Source organism: Macaca fascicularis, chromosome 18 (assembly GCF_037993035.2).
Source record: "Macaca fascicularis isolate 582-1 chromosome 18, T2T-MFA8v1.1".
NCBI classification, from domain to species: Eukaryota; Metazoa; Chordata; class Mammalia; order Primates; family Cercopithecidae; genus Macaca; species Macaca fascicularis.
In genome coordinates this window covers 49375920-49384593 of record NC_088392.1, presented here as the reverse complement: position 1 = coordinate 49384593, position 8674 = coordinate 49375920, and the positions used below count along the sequence as shown (strand labels likewise).

General features: G+C 37.4%; 1 non-coding gene across 1 annotated transcript; it reads left to right on the top strand.

Moving 5' to 3' along the window:
* Nucleotides 1-2992: 2992 nt before the first annotated feature.
* Nucleotides 2993-3054, top strand: LOC123570101 (U7 small nuclear RNA). The gene has a single exon (XR_006694110.2). It is a non-coding gene; the product is annotated as a U7 small nuclear RNA (small nuclear RNA).
* The last annotated feature ends 5620 nt before the right edge of the window (nucleotides 3055-8674 follow it).

Sequence of the window (8674 nt, the reverse complement as noted above, 5' to 3'; positions counted from 1 at the left end):
TGAGACCAGATGAGTTTCAATAATTTTCTCAGAAATTCCCAAGCTAGTAAACAAAGCTGCGTTAGAACCCAGTCCTCGTGCCTTTATTCCCTGTCCTCTTCCTATTACTTCATGGCCTGTCCTCAATTGGCAAAGCAAGGCCCATTTTGGCCGTGAAATGAAGATAGCCTGTAATTGCTGCCAAGGAGGCATATTGAGTAGGATGTACTGAATCTTTCGGTCGCATCAGGTTCTGCTGTGCATCTATGAATTCTGCCAGAATCAGCTTCTATCATCAAGATGTTCATTTTCCAGAGATGAAATTTAATGGAATGAAATTTCCTATAGTCCATGGTTAGTGGATAGGAAATAAAATAAAAATACTCTGTGTTGGATAACCTCCATAAAAAGATGGAGAAAATTCTCATAGTCACTACAGGAAAACTTCAATTTGGCCGAACTCAATTCTGAAACACAAAATCTTAATTAATGGGAAAAGTTACAGAGAATAGGAGTATGACAGAAAAATAAATGAGCAGTGGTGTGTGTGTGTGTGTGTGTGTGCGCGCGCGCACGCGCACGTAACTTACATTCTAAACCTTTCTTTAAGTATCTGCCTCTTTCAAAAAGTTTCCCACTGATCTTAGATATCTCATATCTGAGTTGGCTAGATCAGTTGAACATTACGGAAGCATTTAGGAAGGCGTAGGAAGTGCTTAATAATGATTTTCAAGTTTTCTGGCTTGGGACTGTAGGAGGATGGTGGAGGCATTCATTAGCTTTTTCTTTTTTTTTCTTTAATTTAATTGGTATGACAGGTGTTCATAGTGCAATTTTATAGGAAATAGAGGAGGAAAGGCAGTTATAGGAACCATTATAAATGAGCAAAAAGCTCAATTCATACATAGGATTGAAAATGAGAAATTCTGGGATATCTTTCTCGATCTTTCATTTTGAAAACTCAGGCACTCTCTGTCACACGGTAGGAAAGATGGAGCTGGCATTCTGTCATATTTCCTTTTTTAATTCTTGCGATAAAAATCTCTTCTAGCTTCTTATTTGCCTGTCTTCAGCTGTCCAAGCCTACTCTAACAGGCTTTATAAACTTCCAGGCTTCTGTAATTTAATTATGAGATGTTTGGTGGCTGCCATTCCTTTAAGGAACAAATCCTGCAGCATATCCAACTGCTGAATTAGAGCTCATATCATAGGCTGCTGACAACAGCAAACTTAGCGACACAAAGATTCTTAGATCTTCTGGTTACTAACCTTATCAAAAGTCATGTTTGTGTAGGCCTTGACTTCATTATTCCATGAGGGAAAGGAAGAAAAGTCAGATAGATGACAATTTTTTTGTTTCTTTTCTGCCTCCATGAAGTCTTCCCAGATATATTAAGGAGATACTGACACATTTCTGTGTCTCTGGCTTTTCTCCTTGCTATTCCCCTGTGTCCCCATTCTAAAAATGTGCTTTACCTGAATTTTTTTTATATACAATCCTCATTTATTTGTGTAGTATCAAAACTCATTTGTGCATATGGGTTTATCAGCAGCAAAAATATAATGCCAAGCTGGGTCTGCCCCTGTGGTCACTTGATGTTTATTTATCTAATGCAAACGAATTTCATTGTTTGTCCAAGAAAAACATGTCTAAAAAGGAAAATCTGTAATTAAAGCATTCTCACAGGCATTCCAAAGTTGGATGAGAATTAAGAGCACACAATATATTGGTTTAGATGATCAGAACCGTTTCCTCTCTCTACCAAGACAACTAATATAGCACTATGTTTATTTTTCTTTAGGATGTCTCAAACACCCCAAACTGCCAAAAACCAAGATTTATCTTGGAGTACAAGTATTTCCGCAATTTCTTCTACATCCTACTATTGTGACTGGTCATATATAAATGTTGCATACTATATAATTAGGTCATGCCCATTTAATATGCCTAATAAATAGAAACTGAGCACTTTAAAACCAAATTTCCTTTTTTGTTATTTTCTTTTTTTGTTATTTTTCTTTTTTTCTTTTTTTTTTCTGTTATTTTTTCTTTTTTTCTTTCTTTATTCTGGGTGTCCTGCATTTTTATCTGCCCAGTATGACCATTCTCTTTATTTATTTTACTTTACTTATTTATTTTTTATAGAGATGGGGGTCTCCCTATGTTGCCCAGACTGGTCTCGAACTTCTGGGCTCAAGGGATTCTCCCACCTCAGCCTCTCAAAGTGTTGGGATTACAGACATGAACCACCATGCCCAGCTTAACCAAATTTTCAGTTCACTGATTCTTTAACACTCAAAGCAACCAAAACATCAATTAATTATTATTATTATTCCTATTTAAAGAAATACATGTTTCAGGCTGGGCACAGTGGCTCACACCTGTAATCCCAGTAATTTGGGAGGCCAAGGCAGGCAGATCACCTGAGGTCAAGAGTTCAAGGCCAGCCTGGACAACATAGTGAAACCCTGTCTCTACTAAAAACACAAAATTTAGCTGGGTGTGGTGGCCCAAGCCTGTAATCCCAGCTTCTCAGGAGGCTGAGGCAGGAGAATCGCTTGAGCCTGGGAGGCGGAGGTTGCAGTGAGGTGAGATTGCATCACTGCACTCCAGCCTGGGTGACAGAGCAAGATTCTTTCTCAAAAAACAAAACAAAACAAAACAAAAACAAAGAAAGAAATACGTGGTTTCTCCTGCTCTCCATGCTCCATTCTGTCCACTTGTTTGTAATTTGGAGAACAGTACCAAGTAGTGGACGTAGGGGAAGAGAGAAAATGAACAGACAGAAGGAGACCTAGAGGAGAGAGAGCTGAAGCCGAAGTCTTTGGAGGATTTTTCAACCTGTGCCACAAAACTGCATTTGAATTTTGATGTCACTTAACCCTCAGAGTCTCAATAAGCTAGATTATGACCAAAATCTCTATACTATGATGACTAAAATGATAGAAATGATCATTATTGCTACATCCGTGTGGTGAGCAAAGTATAAATAAGCTTAAAAACTAGCAATGCCAGTGTTACAGCTTTTTTACAATTTATCTAGCATGTTTTCCAGTCTTTATCAGAAACCTCCTCCCAATGCCCCTCAAAACAAACAAGCAAACAACAACAAAAAACTAGCAATGCCAGCTGTTCCATGAAGTCTGAAGTACAGTTTTCCTGGGTAAATGCTAAGGAATGCTGGCTCCTGTTGTTTGGGATGGATGTTCACACAGACTTTTTAGCAATCAGCTGACTGCATTGTTATATGGATATACAGCTATCTTAATATCTATAAACTATGTTTGGAAAATTAATACATTCTTCAGTACTTATCAGAAAACAGATAACTAGAGGGGCTCAGAAGACAATCTCTGTTCTAAAAGTAAATAATATTGTAGAGATACCTTTTCAAATCACCAGTTACAAATAAAATACATTTAAATTTTGGGAGGCTACTTTATTTGCTTTCCCAGTTTCTAGGCTATCAATGCTGAACTCATTATATTTAAAGCTGTTTGAGGAATCTTAAGCATGAAACATTCTCCATAAAACTAAATTCTTTTCTAGCTCATTCAACCTCAAAGGTCATAGCTGTGGCTTCCTTCCCTATAATCATTGCTGTAGAGTAACACACCTGCTCCGTGGTACTACAAGGCACTGTCTGGTGGAAAAAAAAAAAAACCTGAATAACAATTCTGGGATTCATAAATGCATCCTCATGATGACACCCTGCCACCAGAGGCACAGACAACAGAGATAACCCAGCTGGTGTGACTTACTTTCCAAGGCCATAACCCTAATGCTTCCCAGTGGGGGGAAATGAAAAGAGATTTATTATTAGTTCTGAGCTAATGCTGATCAATGAGCAAAATGCCATGAAGCTGTGGCCAAGGCTATATATGTTGTCCAAGAAAAAATAAAGGAAAGGATGAGGGGGGAAAAGCCTGCAATATGCAAGAGAAATACAGGGGAGAATAAAATCTCTTTTGTTAGGAAACCGTCCCTCATGACCAAGAGTGGCGCTGCACCATCTGTTCACGATACTGCGGTCTCACAGTGCAAATGCCTGTCATGTACAACAAGCAGTCGAAGCATTAGGAAAAGCGGACATTTCCAAGGTAATTTTTCTAATATAAAGCAAGTTTATCAGCAATCTGCAGGCCTCTCTTTTACTTCACATTCACAAGCCTTCGATCTATAAGGGCAAACTCCCTATGGAGTCCCATCCTGTTGCTGAGGGTGAAAAGGACAGAAATTACAGGCCTGAGGGAAGGGGTGAGACAGACACAGAGTGGCAAAAGAGAGATACCAGGGAGAGTGGGCATGACCACCAGAGCCCTGTGGAAATGTATTTAATATATGGCATTCTTATTCACCTTGCTGTGAGATCAGCTTTGCATCTTAATTACCAGCTGGCATTCCCAAAATATCCTTCCACCCATGGGGGAATTGTTGTGGAAGATTTTGAGCAGTGGCAATGCTAATGACAAGAGTAAATGTCTTGGGGTGCACGAAATGTGACTGTCATATGCAAGTGCATAGAGCAGCAAGTTGAATGGCCAGGAGAAAAGTTACAACAAAGGAAAAAGTGAAGTGTTCACAGAAACAAAGATTAGGGCTGTAGGAATGCTGAGTCTGAGAAGATGAAGGAGAACAGGGAGGATGCTAGAAACAGATCTAGACAAATGGTCTGTTCCTAGTAGAAACTCCCAGGTTCCAGGGTAAACACATTTCCAGGAAGCAAGAACCAGGCAATGCACTAGATCAGGGAAGAAGAGAAAGCATGCAAGGACATGGTCACTAACAGAGACCCTGGTAGCTAATGTGGTTCTGTTCACTCACACCTCCCCTTATTTTTCTCTTTCCCTGTTAAGAGGCTGCCCTAAGCAAAACAAGCTGGGAGGCTGACAGCTGATGTCAATTCACAACAGCTGGCCTGATAGCAACTATGGGTACAGGGGACAAAGAGAAATCACAGAAGGTGATCCCCCACAAAGGCACTCATATGGTGTAGTATACTAAAACATAAACATTGCTAGCTAATGCCAGGATTTACTACACATAGCGCAAACTTGCCTAGAGGTTAAACTTGGGCACTAAGATGAACAGGAGTTTGAATCTTAATTCTGTCTCTCAAGAAAACTGTGGCCTTGGGCAAATTACTGAACCTGGAATATGTATACTATAAGGATAACAATAAACACCTTATAGAGATATTTTAAAAACTAAATTAAATAATCTATGTATAATTCTTAGCAGAGTATGTTCATTTAGTCAAATGTATTTCCTACTAGATCCACTGTGGGACAAGCACTGCCCTAAGCATCCAGGATTTGATACTAGACAAGAAAATCTCTGTCTTCACATTCTGATGTGGACATAAAGTTATCAGTACATAAATATTAGCTTTTATTCTTACTATTTAATGTATCATAAAAATGAGTATAATTATGTTTATTATTCACTTTTTTCCACAGCTATGATGAGAAGCATTGTGCTCAGCTCTATCCAAAGAAATAAAGAGGTGACTCAAACAATAAAGACAACTAAATGTTGATGTAAAAGAAAGGCAGCACAGAGGAAGGAAGGAAGGAAGGAAGGGAGAGAGGGAGGGAGGAAGGGAGGGAGGGGAGGAGGAAAGGAGGGGAGGGGAGGGGAAAGAATGGGAAGAAATGTGGAACTGTTAGAAAAACCTTGGTGAAGAAGAATGTGATTCTGGAAAATGTGATTCTGGAGACTTGATTTCTGGGAAATAGCCTCTTGGAAGGTTGGTGAAATAAAGCATGGAACATACTTGGTTGGCAGCTAACACATGGAAACTAGATAGTAGTAGTAGTGAATCTACCCCACATCAGCAATTTCCTAACTGTAGGTGAGCTTGTTAACATCTCAGTTCTCTAATCTATCAAAATCAGTATGATTTGCAGTCGGTCCTTTAGTTATGTGTTGATCCATTGAAATAATAGATGTAAAATGAATGTCAACGTGGAAGAACTTATATTCTATGTAAACATAAAGTACCAATAATATTCTGGAATAGTTTTGGGTCATAGAACATTTTAATGGCACAAAACGATTTGGGAAGCTCTGGGGAAACAACTCTATTCTGATCAGACCACACTGTTCTGTGAAAGTGATTCTTTCTTAAACGTGGGGTAAGATTTGAGGCAGGCCCAAATCTCTATGCTCTCAAATAATCATGCATTATTGCACTTATGAGAATTTTTTTTAAAATACTAAGCAAACGTCATAATTATGTGTATCTTTTTTCTTGTTTTTGCAAAGCTATCTTTTTTTCTTTACATAAACACTATGTAATGCAGCTGGGCTGTTATATGTATGTCATTAATTTGTATTTCCTATTAAATTGTTTGTTTGTTTACATCTGTGTTCCAAATTGAGATTGGTCCATTGTTTTTGGTTTGAGGCAAACGTTGTCAAGTTATAGAATCTGCCTTGTTTGTTTTTAAGAATTAATTTAAATCTCTCCATTATTTAATGTGATGAATAGTTTATATACCATATGTAGTACCTGCTTATTAGAAGTTTAGCATAATTTGTCAGTAAAATAATTGGAATTTCTTAGAAGCTTTGATTAGAATAGTTCTTTAAAATTTAATGTCTTTCTCAGTCATTTTCATTTTGTAATGAGAAATGCATATTAATTAGCATATACTCACACATAGCATTTTCCTTTTCATGAAAGTTATCAGTTGTGCTCACTTCTAATTGCATAAAATTTTAAATAGATTAAATTGCTATAGTTTATTATTTTATTTTGTCCTTTTAAAAACTAACATTTGGATAAATTTAATTTTATTCTTGGTCTGAACTCTAATATTTTTTTTTTTAGACAGGTTCTTTCTCTGTCATCCAGACTGGAGTACAGCGTTGCACTCACAGCTCACTGCAGCCTCGACTTCCCCAGGCTCAAGCGATCCTCCCACCTCAACCTCCTGTAGCTGGGACTATGGCATGTGCCACCGCACTCAGCGAACTTTTGTATTTTTAGTGGAGACGGGGCTTCGCAATGTTGCCCAGGCTGGTCTCAAACTCCTGGGCTCAAGCAATCTACCCACCTCTGGCTCCCAAATTGCTGGGATTACAGGTGTGAGCCAATGTACCCTGATCTTTTATTTTTTTAAAAAAAGTAATTTTCATTTTAAAATATATTTTGTTTATTAAATAAAACAAATCTATAATAATTACTTGTTTTTTATTTTAGTAATGAAGATATTTAAAAGCCTTTCCTTCCATGAACAGCTTTGGCTGTTGTAAATCTTTTTATATTGATTTAATTTTTACTGTTGTGAGTAATAATGTAGAATTTTATCAGTGTATTTCTATTACTTTTGTTGTGTATTTATTTTCAGTTTTATTTTTTGTTTGCATTTTTAAATATTGTCATCTGTTTTTAATTTTAAGCATTATGATCATTGTCTTATTTCTGCTTTTTAAACAAATGGGGCCTCACAGCTTGTGAGACAGGCCAGGATTTGAGCAACTGAAATTGGGTGTAGGAATTGAGCCACATTTGCCTGCAGACTTCATATACTCAAAGATTTAAACAAACATACAGAACTGAAGGTAGATTCAAGATTTATGTTCAGATAAACAAACTGTCAAATTTTGCTGCTTTTTAATAAGAACATAGTTGTGTTTTCTAAATATCCTTATATCTAAGAAAATATACAGCTTAATAAAAATATATCTGCAATAATGTCCAATTCTATTTCACTAAAGAACTGTGTACTACCTTTAATCAGTATGGCAAACGAAAGAAAACCTGTTCTTTTTCAGATCTTCCTGATGATATATTAACTTGGATTAGTTACCCAGTTTGTATGGGAGCTGTTTTTGCATTGTTTCAAGAACTGTACTTCTGTGCTTTCCTTTTTAGAAATTTATGTGTTTTCAAAGTATTCTCTACTAAGTATTGGACCATTTAAGTTCCACACTCATCTTTATTTCCACTTGTCTTCTGAACTTGAAATGGCTCTCCCTATCCTACCTCCAACATGTTATTTTTATTACTAAAGCTTCTCTTCCAGTTTTTTATTGTTTTTCTCCTTGCTTTCCAGAACTCCTATAATGCTCATGGAAGGGTCTTCCAGCTTTATCTTCCAGGTCTCTTGCTTTTTCTTCACAGTTTTTATGAGTTTCATATCTCTTCACCTATTTGCTTTGAGCTTGATATGGTTTGGCTGTTTCCCCACCCAAATCTCATCTTGAATTGCATTCTTCATAATCCCCACGTGTCATGGGAGAGGCATGGTAGGAAGTGATTGGATCATGGAAGCAGTTTCCCCCATGCTGTTCTCGTGATAGTGATTTCTCATGAGATCTTAGGGTTTTATAAGGTGCTCTTCCCCCTTCACTAGGCACTTCCCTTTTCTGCTGCCTTGTGAAGAAGGTGCCTTGCTTCCCTTTCACCTTCCACCATGACTGTAAGTTTCGTGAGGTCTCCCAAGCCTTGTTAAACTGTGAGTCAATTAAATCTCTTTCCTTTATAAATCACTTAGTCTCAGGCAGTTCTTTACAGCAGTATGAAACAGACTAATACAGGGATATTTCTACTACTTGTTTTTGCACACATCTAACTACACCTCAACAGTAACTATCTTCCCCATGTTTCAGCCACTAAATATTTTACTTGGAAAATCAAATTTTATATTTCTCACAGAATGTTGTGCCTTGCGGAAAGATTTCTTA